General features: G+C 44.8%; 5 non-coding genes across 5 annotated transcripts; 3 read left to right on the top strand and 2 right to left on the bottom strand.

Moving 5' to 3' along the window:
• The first annotated feature begins 2,161 nt into the window (after nucleotides 1-2,161).
• trnas-uga (transfer RNA serine (anticodon UGA)) lies at nucleotides 2,162-2,243 on the top strand. The gene has a single exon. It is a non-coding gene; the product is annotated as a tRNA-Ser (tRNA).
• Nucleotides 2,244-3,449: 1,206 nt separating this feature from the next.
• Nucleotides 3,450-3,523, bottom strand: trnat-agu (transfer RNA threonine (anticodon AGU)). Its single transcript has one exon. It is a non-coding gene; the product is annotated as a tRNA-Thr (tRNA).
• A 1,936-nt stretch (nucleotides 3,524-5,459) lies between these two features.
• Nucleotides 5,460-5,542, top strand: trnat-ugu (transfer RNA threonine (anticodon UGU)). The gene has a single exon. It is a non-coding gene; the product is annotated as a tRNA-Thr (tRNA).
• Nucleotides 5,543-6,748: 1,206 nt separating this feature from the next.
• trnat-agu (transfer RNA threonine (anticodon AGU)) lies at nucleotides 6,749-6,822 on the bottom strand. The gene has a single exon. It is a non-coding gene; the product is annotated as a tRNA-Thr (tRNA).
• Nucleotides 6,823-8,770: 1,948 nt separating this feature from the next.
• On the top strand, nucleotides 8,771-8,852 carry trnas-uga (transfer RNA serine (anticodon UGA)). Its single transcript has one exon. It is a non-coding gene; the product is annotated as a tRNA-Ser (tRNA).
• Nucleotides 8,853-12,092: the final 3,240 nt, after the last annotated feature.

Here is a 12,092-nt window from a genome sequence, read left to right as displayed (position 1 = left end):
TCAACGGAGGCCTCGCAGCCACTGGAGCCTTCATCCAGAATGGGAACTGGTGCAGGCACAGTTACATTTAAAAGAATTGTAGCCTTTTCACACGAGAAGAAACTCACCCCTGGAGATTCTATAAAAATAGGCCCTGCTGGGAATCGAACCCAGGATCTTCTGTTTACTAGACAGACATTTTGACCAGCTAAGCCACGGGACCGAACGCTGGCACAATTTCTCGCCCCCACTCACTGATGTCTATCAGCTTCTGGTCACTGTCTTCTGGACTCTCAGGCCGTTTCTTATTTCTCCAGCTCTCTTGTCCATTCCACCATATGTCCCATTGCTCTCTGTATCTCCCGCTTAATTTATCTCAGTGTCAATCTGTGAGGTGATTCTGAATGATTACCCTATGTTTGTGTCTTATCTATATATATAAATCGGTACTTCTGTCTGTCATTCTGTCTGTCATTCTGTCTGTCATTCTGTCATCGCCTGTGCGTCTGTCGGGCTATGCGCTCGAAAGTTACAGGGCGTACCTACGCACGCGTTACCTCCAAAGAAAGCTTACGCTTCAGAGACGGTTTTAAGCGTATTTACTTTTCAGTCGGACGAAAAGTGTTCGACCCTTATGCAAAAAACCTTCAGCAAAAAACCTTCAAAATTAAACTCATTATCTGCTAGCATTGATTGACTGACATCAAGGTTCCACCAATCCTGTTCCGTCACGATTGACCAATCCTACAGTACGGTCCCCTGATGGTTGGCCAATCGGTGTGTGTGTGGGTGGGACTATTCGTTTTCATCTCGGGGATGTGGCAGCCATTCTTTCACTAAGCTTCCAGCTCAAATGACTTCAGCTTCCAGCTATAACGACTTTCAAAGTTAGTATCTCTTTTAAAAGTAACATAAGATTTACCAAAAACGTTTTATAAGTACTTTCACTTTCATTTTTCAACCTTTTAAAAGGTAGACATACAGGGACACAGACAGGGCCCTAAGCCTGCCACTCGATTTAAAATGTTGCCCAGCACCAGATTCACAAAGGGACACAGACAGGGCCCCAAAGCCATAAGTAGTTTCACTTTCATTTTGCAAGCTTTTAAAAGGTAGACAGACAGGGACACACACAGGGCCCTAAAGCCTGCCTTTCGATTTAAAATGTTGCCCAGCACCAGATTCACAAAGGGACACAGACAGGGCCCCAAAGCCTGGCACTCGATTTAAACCGCCTGCCCCAAAACAGCCCCGGCAATGCCGGGCTCCCTAGCTAGTATGAAATAAATGGGGGATCAGACAACTCTTCCTCTGACACTGGGGAACAAATAAGCCAACAGTTATACCACGATATTGTTTACTGTGATGCAGCAAATACAATATTCCAGCTTAAAAGTTTCAGTTTCAATTCTGTGCAAAAGAAACTGTGACTCCAACGTGTTTCCAATAGCCTGCCTTTTAATCTGACGTCACAATCGCCACCATTGCACCTCAAGGTGATTCATAACTAATAAGCAGAGAAGTCAAGCACTGAAAGGGTATTTGTAGAAAGGGTTGTGAGACTGTGGAATGCACTGGTCCAGCAAGCAGCAGATTTAAAACAAGGTTTAAAAACCGGCAGCCTGTGGGAGGAAGGGGGCAGAGAGGCAAGAGAGACACAGGAAAGATCAACTTGGAAACTATTGACCCCGAATCTACTTTAAATCCCCCCACTGTATTTAAACACATTTAATGTCAGATTCACAAATTGATGCATGTGAGCAATATAGGACATTTATCGCTGTCTCTGGTCTAAAATAACTGCTTTATTATTTGATCCCACCCGCTGCGTTTAGGCTCTACCCTGAATATTTATCTCCGACCTAGAATCAGTTTGTAATCTGGAGACAAGGTTTCTGCAGCCGGCGGGCAAGGAGCAGAGGCTGTGGCTGATATGTGTCATGTGGGAGCAGAACACAATGTTTCTGCTGTTTATTTTCATTACCCTGCAGAATATTCCATACTGTTCTCAACATCTTACATACCGTTAAATATCGGAAGTTTTCTTTTATTGTAATGATCGCTGCGATTCTTCTGGACTTGCTGAATTTGCAGCAAATTAAATATCACGAAACCGTCATCGCCAACAATAAACAGGGTCAGCGATTTGAGAACTTAGTATCTTGGAGCCGATATTTTCGCGGCTGCGATGGCCGAGTGGTTAAGGCGTTGGACTTGAAATCCAATGGGGTTTCCCCGCGCAGGTTCGAGCCCTGCTCGCAGCGGGCTATCTCATTATGATAATTAACTACTTCAAATAATTTATTTTCTTCAATCTGCTCCCTCTTGGAGGATTTTGGAATTTTCAATGCCGGTTTAAAGGAAACTAAAGGATTGCCGAGACAACTGGATCACTTACTTCAAGAAGGTTTGCTGACCGAATTCCAAAAGTTATCTGCAGATTGTCTGGAAGCTCCAGATAAGGAGGCCTCGACAGTCTCTGAGGTACCTTCCCATACACTCGCTGCTGTCCGGTAGCATCAGTCTGTGTAACCGTGGGAGAGAGAGAATGGAAAGTCACTGGAAGGCTTGTTTCTGTCAGCAGCAATGGTACAAGAGCAGCCATTCTAAAGTGAAAAGCAGAACACATTCCAGGAGACAGTCCAGGAGACAGACAAACGGAGTGGAGATCTGGAAGACTGACCAGAAAAAAAACAAGGAGGACACCAACTCATAATTCATCTCTCCCTCTCCCGAAGCAGAAGAATTGAACATTCTGAGTTTTGAGTTGCACCACTGAGGTTGTACAAGTCTCTCTCTGTAAAACTTGTATTATTATGTCAATAAAACGATTTGTTTGAAAAGTTTGAAGCTTCATTTCCCAAGGTATTTTCTGAATCGGGCTGCTTTGGTTCCGAAGGCCGGCTCTGCTTTCGCAGAGCTTGACTGTCGGTAGGTCTCGCAGGTCTAAATGTATCGACTGGTTTCAAAGCACCAACTCAGATTGGGGCGTATGGGACATGTGGCCCGGGAAGAGTGGTGGTAGCAGAGCACACTTAGCAGTTTAAGTGGCTGAAAGTGAATGTTAGATTAAGGAAATACCGCAGGAAAATTATAATGAAATTGAAGGGGGAAAGTAAAGGAGAGCTATTGATTGTGGAAGGAAGAAAAGTCTGCGTTATGTTTCGGTTTGGAGCCGAAGTTGCTGCGGCCAGAATGCAGATTATTAATCACTATACGAGCACGGCACCACACATCAACAACTGGAGCTCTGCAAAGTATCGCATGGCACTGCTTAGGAAACATGGATTTTTGATGAAGAGTCCAAAATCAGCACCGCCAGAAATACAGAAGCGGTGAAATTCAACGGAGGCCTCGCAGCCACTGGAGCCTTCATCCAGAATGGGAACTGGTGCAGGCACAGTTACATTTAAAAGAATTGTAGCCTTTTCACACGAGAAGAAACTCACCCCTGGAGATTCTATAAAAATAGGCCCCGCTGGGAATCGAACCCAGGATCTCCTGTTTACTAGACAGACGCTTTGACCAGCTAAGCCACGGGGCCGAATGCTGGCACAATTTCTCGCCCCCACTCACTGATGTCTATCAGCTTCCGGTCACTGTCTTCTGGACTCTCAGGCCGTTTCTTATTTCTCCAGCTCTCTTGTCCATTCCGCCATATGTCCCATTGCTCTCTGTATCTCCCGCTTAATTTATCTCAGTGTCAATCTGTGAGGTGATTCTGAATGATTACCCTATGTTTGTGTCTTATCTATATATATAAATCGGTACTTCTGTCTGTCATTCTGTCATCGCCTGTGCGTCTGTCGGGCTAAGCGCTCGAAAGTTACAGGGCGTACCTACGCGCGCGTTACCTCCAAAGAAAGCTTACACTTCAGAGACGGTTTTAAGCGTATTTACTTTTCAGTCGGACGAAAAGTGTTCGCGCCTTATGCAAAAAACCTTCAGCAAAAAACCTTCAAAATTAAACTCATTATCTGCTAGCATTGATTGACTGACATCAAGGTTCCACCAATCCTGTTCCGTCACGATTGACCAATCCTACAGTACGGTCCCCTGATGGTTGGCCAATCGGTGTGTGTGTGGGCGGGACTATTCGTTTTCATCTCGGGGATGTGGCAGCCATTCTTTCACTAAGCTTCCAGCTCAAATGACTTCAGCTTCCAGCTATAACGACTTTCAAAGTTAGTATCTCTTTTAAAAGTAACATAAGATTTACCAAAAACGTTTTATAAGTACTTTCACTTTCATTTTTCAACCTTTTAAAAGGTAGACATACAGGGACACAGACAGGGCCCTAAGCCTGCCACTCGATTTAAAATGTTGCCCAGCACCAGATTCACAAAGGGACACAGACAGGGCCCCAAAGCCATAAGTAGTTTCACTTTCATTTTGCAAGCTTTTAAAAGGTAGACAGACAGGGACACACACAGGGCCCTAAAGCCTGCCACTCGAATTAAAATGTTGCCCAGCACCGGATTCACAAAGGGACACAGACAGGGCCCCAAAGCCTGGCACTCGATTTAAACCGCCTGCCCCAAAACAGCCCCGGCAACGCCGGGCTCCCCAGCTAGTATGAAATAAATGGGGGGATCAGACAACTCTTCCTCTGACACTGGGGAACAAATAAGCCAACAGTTATACCACGATATTGTTTACTGTGATGCAGCAAATACAATATTCCAGCTTAAAAGTTTCAGTTTCAATTCTGTGCAAAAGAAACTGTGACTCCAACGTGTTTCCAATAGCCTGCCTCTTAATCTGACGTCACAATCGCCACCATTGCACCTCAAGGTGATTCATAACTAATAAGCAGAGAAGTCAAGCACTGAAAGGGTATTTGTAGAAAGGGTTGTGAGACTGTGGAATGCACTGGTCCAGCAAGCAGCAGATTTAAAACAAGGTTTAAAAACCGGCAGCCTGTGGGAGGAAGGGGGCAGAGAGGTAAGAGAGACACAGGAAAGATCAACTTGGAAACTATTGACCCCGAATCTACTTTAAACCCCCCCACTGTATTTAAACCCATTTAATGTCAGATTCACAAATTGATGCATGTGAGCAATATAGGACATTTATCGCTGTCTCTGGTCTAAAATAACTGCTTTATTATTTGATCCCACCCGCTGCGTTTAGGCTCTACACTGAATATTTATCTCCGACCTAGAATCAGTTTGTAATCTGGAGACAAGGTTTCTGCAGCCGGCGGGCAGGGAGCAGAGGCTGTGGCTGATCTGTGTCATGTGGGAGCAGAACACAATGTTTCTGCTGTTTATTTTCATTACCCTGCAGAATATTCCATACTGTTCTCAACACCTTACATACCGTTAAATATCGGAAGTTTTCTTTTATTGTAATGATCGCTGCGATTCTTCTGGACTTGCTGAATTTGCAGCAAATTAAGTATCACGAAACCGTCATCGCCAACAATAAACAGGGTCAGCGATTTGAGAACTTAGTATCTTGGAGCCGACATTGTCGCGGCTGCGATGGCCGAGTGGTTAAGGCGTTGGACTTGTAAATCCAATGGGGTTTACCCGCGCAGGTTCGAGCCCTGCTCGCAGCGGGCTATCTCATTATGATAATTAACTACTTCAAATAATTTATTTTCTTCAATCTGCTCCCTCTTGGAGGATTTTGGAATTTTCAATGCCGGTTTTAAGGAAACTAAAGGATTGCCGAGACAACTGGATCACTTACTTCAAGAAGGTTTGCTGACCGAATTCCAAAAGTTATCTGCAGATTGTCTGGAAGCTCCAGATAAGGAGGCCTCGACAGTGTCTGAGGTACCTTCCCATACACTCGCTGCTGTCCGGTAGCATCAGTCTGTGTAACCGTGGGAGAGAGAGAATGGAAAGTCACTGGAAGGCTTGTTTCTGTCAGCAGCAATGGTACAAGAGCAGCCATTCTAAAGTGAAAAGCAGAACACATTCCAGGAGACAGTCCAGGAGACAGACAAACGGAGTGGAGATCTGGAAGACTGACCAGAAAAAAAACAAGGAGGACACCAACTCATAATTCATCTCTCCCTCTCCCGAAGCAGAAGAATTGAACATTCTGAGTTTTGAGTTGCACCACTGAGGTTGTACAAGTCTCTCTCTGTAAAACTTGTATTATTATGTCAATAAAACGATTTGTTTGAAAAGTTTGAAGCTTCATTTCCCAAGGAATTTTCTGAATCGGGCTGCATTGGTTCCGAAGGCCGGCTCTGCTTTCGCAGAGCTTGACTGTCGGGAGGTCTCGCAGGTCTAAATGTATCGACTGGTTTCAAAGCACCAACTCAGATTGGGGCGTATGGGACATGTGGCCCAGGAAGAGTGGTGGTAGCAGAGCACACTTAGCAGTTTAAGTGGCTGAAAGTGAATGTTAGATTAAGGAAATACCGCAGGAAAATTATAATGAAATTGAAGGGGGAAAGTAAAGGAGAGCTATTGATTGTGGAAGGAAGAAAAGTCTGCGTTATGTTTCGGTTTGGAGCCGAAGTTGCTGCGGCCAGAATGCAGATTATTAATCACTATACGAGCACGGCACCACACATCAACAACTGGAGCTCTGCAAAGTATCGCATGGCACTGCTTAGGAAACATGGATTTTTGATGAAGAGTCCAAAATCAGCACCGCCAGAAATACAGAAGCGGTGAAATTCAACGGAGGCCTCGCAGCCACTGGAGCCTTCATCCAGAATGGGAACTGGTGCAGGCACAGTTACATTTAAAAGAATTGTAGCCTTTTCACACGAGAAGAAACTCACCCCTGGAGATTCTATAAAAATAGGCCCCGCTGGGAATCGAACCCAGGATCTCCTGTTTACTAGACAGACGCTTTGACCAGCTAAGCCACGGGACCGAATGCTGGCACAATTTCTCGCCCCCACTCACTGATGTCTATCAGCTTCCGGTCACTGTCTTCTGGACTCTCAGGCCGTTTCTTATTTCTCCAGCTCTCTTGTCCATTCCGCCATATGTCCCATTGCTCTCTGTATCTCCCGCTTAATTTATCTCAGTGTCAATCTGTGAGGTGATTCTGAATGATTACCCTATGTTTGTGTCTTACCTATATATATAAATCGGTACTTCTGTCTGTCATTCTGTCTGTCATTCTGTCATCGCCTGTGCGTCTATCGGGCTATGCGCTCGAAAGTTACAGGGCGTACCTACGCGCGCGTTACCTCCAAAGAAAGCTTACGCTTCAGAGACGGTTTTAAGCGTATTTACTTTTCAGTCGGACGAAAAGTGTTCGCGCCTTATGCAAAAAACCTTCAGCAAAAAACCTTCAAAATTAAACTCATTATCTGCTAGCATTGATTGACTGACATCAAGGTTCCACCAATCCTGTTCCGTCACGATTGACCAATCCTACAGTACGGTCCCCTGATGGTTGGCCAATTGGTGTGTATGTGGGTGGGACTATTCGTTTTCATCTCGGGGATGTGGCAGCCATTCTTTCACTAAGCTTCCAGCTCAAATGACTTCAGCTTCCAGCTATAACGACTTTCAAAGTTAGTATCTCTTTGAAAAGTAACATAAGATTTACCAAAAACGTTTTATAAGTACTTTCACTTTCATTTTTCAACCTTTTAAAAGGTAGACATACAGGGACACAGACAGGGCCCTAAGCCTGCCACTCGATTTAAAATGTTGCCCAGCACCAGATTCACAAAGGGACACAGACAGGGCCCCAAAGCCATAAGTAGTTTCACTTTCATTTTGCAAGCTTTTAAAAGGTAGACAGACAGGGACACACACAGGGCCCTAAAGCCTGCCACTCGATTTAAAATGTTGCCCAGCACCAGATTCACAAAGGGACACAGACAGGGCCCCAAAGCCTGGCACTCGATTTAAACCGCCTGCCCCAAAACAGCCCCGGCAACGCCGGGCTCCCCAGCTAGTATGAAATAAATGGGGGGATCAGACAACTCTTCCTCTGACACTGGGGAACAAATAAGCCAACAGTTATACCACGATATTGTTTACTGTGATGCAGCAAATACAATATTCCAGCTTAAAAGTTTCAGTTTCAATTCTGTGCAAAAGAAACTGTGACTCCAACGTGTTTCCAATAGCCTGCCTTTTAATCTGACGTCACAATCGCCACCATTGCACCTCAAGGTGATTCATAACTAATAAGCAGAGAAGTCAAGCACTGAAAGGGTATTTGTAGAAAGGGTTGTGAGACTGTGGAATGCACTGGTCCAGCAAGCAGCAGATTTAAAACAAGGTTTAAAAACCGGCAGCCTGTGGGAGGAAGGGGGCAGAGAGGCAAGAGAGACACAGGAAAGATCAACTTGGAAACTATTGACCCCGAATCTACTTTAAATCCCCCCACTGTATTTAAACACATTTAATGTCAGATTCACAAATTGATGCATGTGAGCAATATAGGACATTTATCGCTGTCTCTGGTCTAAAATAACTGCTTTATTATTTGATCCCACCCGCTGCGTTTAGGCTCTACCCTGAATATTTATCTCCGACCTAGAATCAGTTTGTAATCTGGAGACAAGGTTTCTGCAGCCGGCGGGCAAGGAGCAGAGGCTGTGGCTGATCTGTGTCATGTGGGAGCAGAACACAATGTTTCTGCTGTTTATTTTCATTACCCTGCAGAATATTCCATACTGTTCTCAACATCTTACATACCGTTAAATATCGGAAGTTTTCTTTTATTGTAATGATCGCTGCGATTCTTCTGGACTTGCTGAATTTGCAGCAAATTAAATATCACGAAACCGTCATCGCCAACAATAAACAGGGTCAGCGATTTGAGAACTTAGTATCTTGGAGCCGACATTGTCGCGGCTGCGATGGCCGAGTGGTTAAGGCGTTGGACTTGAAATCCAATGGGGTTTCCCCGCGCAGGATCGAGCCCTGCTCGCAGCGGGCTATCTCATTATGATAATTAACTACTTCAAATAATTTATTTTCTTCAATCTGCTCCCTCTTGGGGGATTTTGGAATTTTCAATGCCGGTTTTAAGGAAACTAAAGGATTGCCGGGACAACTAGATCACTTACTTCAAGAAGGTTTGCTGACCGAATTCCAAAAGTTATCTGCAGATTGTCTGGAAGCTCCAGATAAGGAGGCCTCGACAGTCTCTGAGGTACCTTCCCATACACTCGCTGCTGTCCGGTAGCATCAGTCTGTGTAACCGTGGGAGAGAGAGAATGGAAAGTCACTGGAAGGCTTGTTTCTGTCAGCAGCAATGGTACAAGAGCAGCCATTCTAAAGTGAAAAGCAGAACACATTCCAGGAGACAGTCCAGGAGACAGACAAACGGAGTGGAGATCTGGAAGACTGACCAGAAAAAAAACAAGGAGGACACCAACTCATAATTCATCTCTCCCTCTCCCGAAGCAGAAGAATTGAACATTCTGAGTTTTGAGTTGCACCACTGAGGTTGTACAAGTCTCTGTCTGTAAAACTTGTATTATTATGTCAATAAAACGATTTGTTTGAAAAGTTTGAAGCTTCATTTCCCAAGGAATTTTCTGAATCGGGCTGCATTGGTTCCGAAGGCCGGCTCTGCTTTCGCAGAGCTTGACTGTCGGGAGGTCTCGCAGGTCTAAATGTATCGACTGGTTTCAAAGCACCAACTCAGATTGGGGCGTATGGGACATGTGGCCCAGGAAAAGTGGTGGTAGCAGAGCACACTTAGCAGTTTAAGTGGCTGAAAGTGAATGTTAGATTAAGGAAATACCGCAGGAAAATTATAATGAAATTGAAGGGGGAAAGGAAAGGAGAGCTATTGATTGTGGAAGGAAGAAAAGTCTGCGTTATGTTTCGGTTTGGAGCCGAAGTTGCTGCGGCCAGAATGCAGATTATTAATCACTATACGAGCACGGCACCACACATCAACAACTGGAGCTCTGCAAAGTATCGCATGGCACTGCTTAGGAAACATGGATTTTTGATGAAGAGTCCAAAATCAGCACCGCCAGAAATACAGAAGCGGTGAAATTCAACGGAGGCCTCGCAGCCACTGGAGCCTTCATCCAGAATGGGAACTGGTGCAGGCACAGTTATATTTAAAAGAATTGTAGCCTTTTCACACGAGAAGAAACTCTCCCCTGGAGATTCTATAAAAATAGGCCCCGCTGGGAATCGAACCCAGGATCTCCTGTTTACTAGATAGACATTTTGACCAGCTAAGCCACGGGACCGAATGCTGGCGCAATTTCTCGCCCGCACTCACTGATGTCTATCAGCTTCCGGTCACTGTCTTCTGGACTCTCAGGCCGTTTCTTATTTCTCCAGTTCTCTTGTCCATTCCGCCATATGTCCCATTGCTCTCTGTATCTCCCGCTTAATTTATCTCAGTGTCAATCTGTGAGGTGATTCTGAATGATTACCCTATGTTTGTGTCTTATCTATATATGTAAATCGGTACTTCTGTCTGTCATTCTGTCTGTCATTCTGTCTGTCATTCTGTCATCGCCTGTGCGTCTGTCGGGCTATGCGCTCGAAAGTTACAGGGCGTACCTACGCACGCGTTACCTCCAAAGAAAGCTTACGCTTCAGAGACGGTTTTAAGCGTATTTACTTTTCAGTCGGACGAAAAGTGTTCGCCCCTTATGCAAAAAACCTGCAGCAAAAAACCTTCAAAATTAAACTCATTATCTGCTAGCATTGATTGACTGACATCAAGGTTCCACCAATCCTGTTCCGTCACGATTGACCAATCCTACAGTACGGTCCCCTGATGGTTGGCCAATCGGTGTGTGTGTGGGCGGGACTATTCGTTTTCATCTCGGGGATGTGGCAGCCATTCTTTCACTAAGCTTCCAGCTCAAATGACTTCAGCTTCCAGCTATAACGACTTTCAAAGTTAGTATCTCTTTTAAAAGTAACATAAGATTTACCAAAAACGTTTTATAAGTACTTTCACTTTCATTTTCCAACCTTTTAAAAGGTAGACATACAGGGACACAGACAGGGCCCTAAGCCTGCCACTCGATTTAAAATGTTGCCCAGCACCAGATTCACAAAGGGACACAGACAGGGCCCCAAAGCCATAAGTAGTTTCACTTTCATTTTGCAAGCTTTTAAAAGGTAGACAGACAGGGACACACACAGGGCCCTAAAGCCTGCCACTCGATTTAAAATGTTGCCCAGCACCAGATTCACAAAGGGACACAGACAGGGCCCCAAAGCCTGGCACTCGATATAAACCGCCTGCCCCAAAACAGCCCCGGCAACGCCGGGCTCCCCAGCTAGTATGAAATAAATGGGGGGATCAGACAACTCTTCCTCTGACACTGGGGAACAAATAAGCCAACAGTTATACCACGATATTGTTTACTGTGATGCAGCAAATACAATATTCCAGCTTAAAAGTTTCAGTTTCAATTCTGTGCAAAAGAAACTGTGACTCCAACGTGTTTCCAATAGCCTGCCTTTTAATCTGACGTCACAATCGCCACCATTGCACCTCAAGGTGATTCATAACTAATAAGCAGAGAAGTCAAGCACTGAAAGGGTATTTGTAGAAAGGGTTGTGAGACTGTGGAATGCACTGGTCCAGCAAGCAGCAGATTTAAAACAAGGTTTAAAAACCGGCAGCCTGTGGGAGGAAGGGGGCAGAGAGGCAAGAGAGACCCAGGAAAGATCAACTTGGAAACTATTGACCCCGAATCTACTTTAAATCCCCCCACTGTATTTAAACCCATTTAATGTCAGATTCACAAATTGATGCATGTGAGCAATATCGGACATTTATCGCTGTCTCTGGTCTAAAATAACTGCTTTATTATTTGATCCCACCCGCTGCGTTTAGGCTCTACCCTGAATATTTATCTCCGACCTAGAATCAGTTTGTAATCTGGAGACAAGGTTTCTGCAGCCGGCGGGCAGGGAGCAGAGGCTGTGGCTGATCTGTGTCATGTGGGAGCAGAACACAATGTTTCTGTTGTTTATTTTCATTACCCTGCAGAATATTCCATACTGTTCTCAACATCTTACATACCGTTAAATATCGGAAGTTTTCTTTTATTGTAATGATCGCTGCGATTCTTCTGGACTTGCTGAATTTGCAGCAAATTAAATATCACGAAACCGTCATCGCCAACAATAAACAGGGTCAGCGATTTGAGAACTTAGTATCTTGGAGCCGATATTTTAGCG

Source organism: Somniosus microcephalus, unplaced genomic scaffold (genome assembly GCF_052327205.1).
Source record: "Somniosus microcephalus isolate GS21.2 unplaced genomic scaffold, FLI_Smic_1.0 unresolved_chr1, whole genome shotgun sequence".
Lineage (NCBI taxonomy): Eukaryota > Metazoa > Chordata > Chondrichthyes > Squaliformes > Somniosidae > Somniosus > Somniosus microcephalus.
Note: the sequence above shows the minus strand (reverse complement) of the source record. Positions and strands in the feature narration are given on the sequence as shown.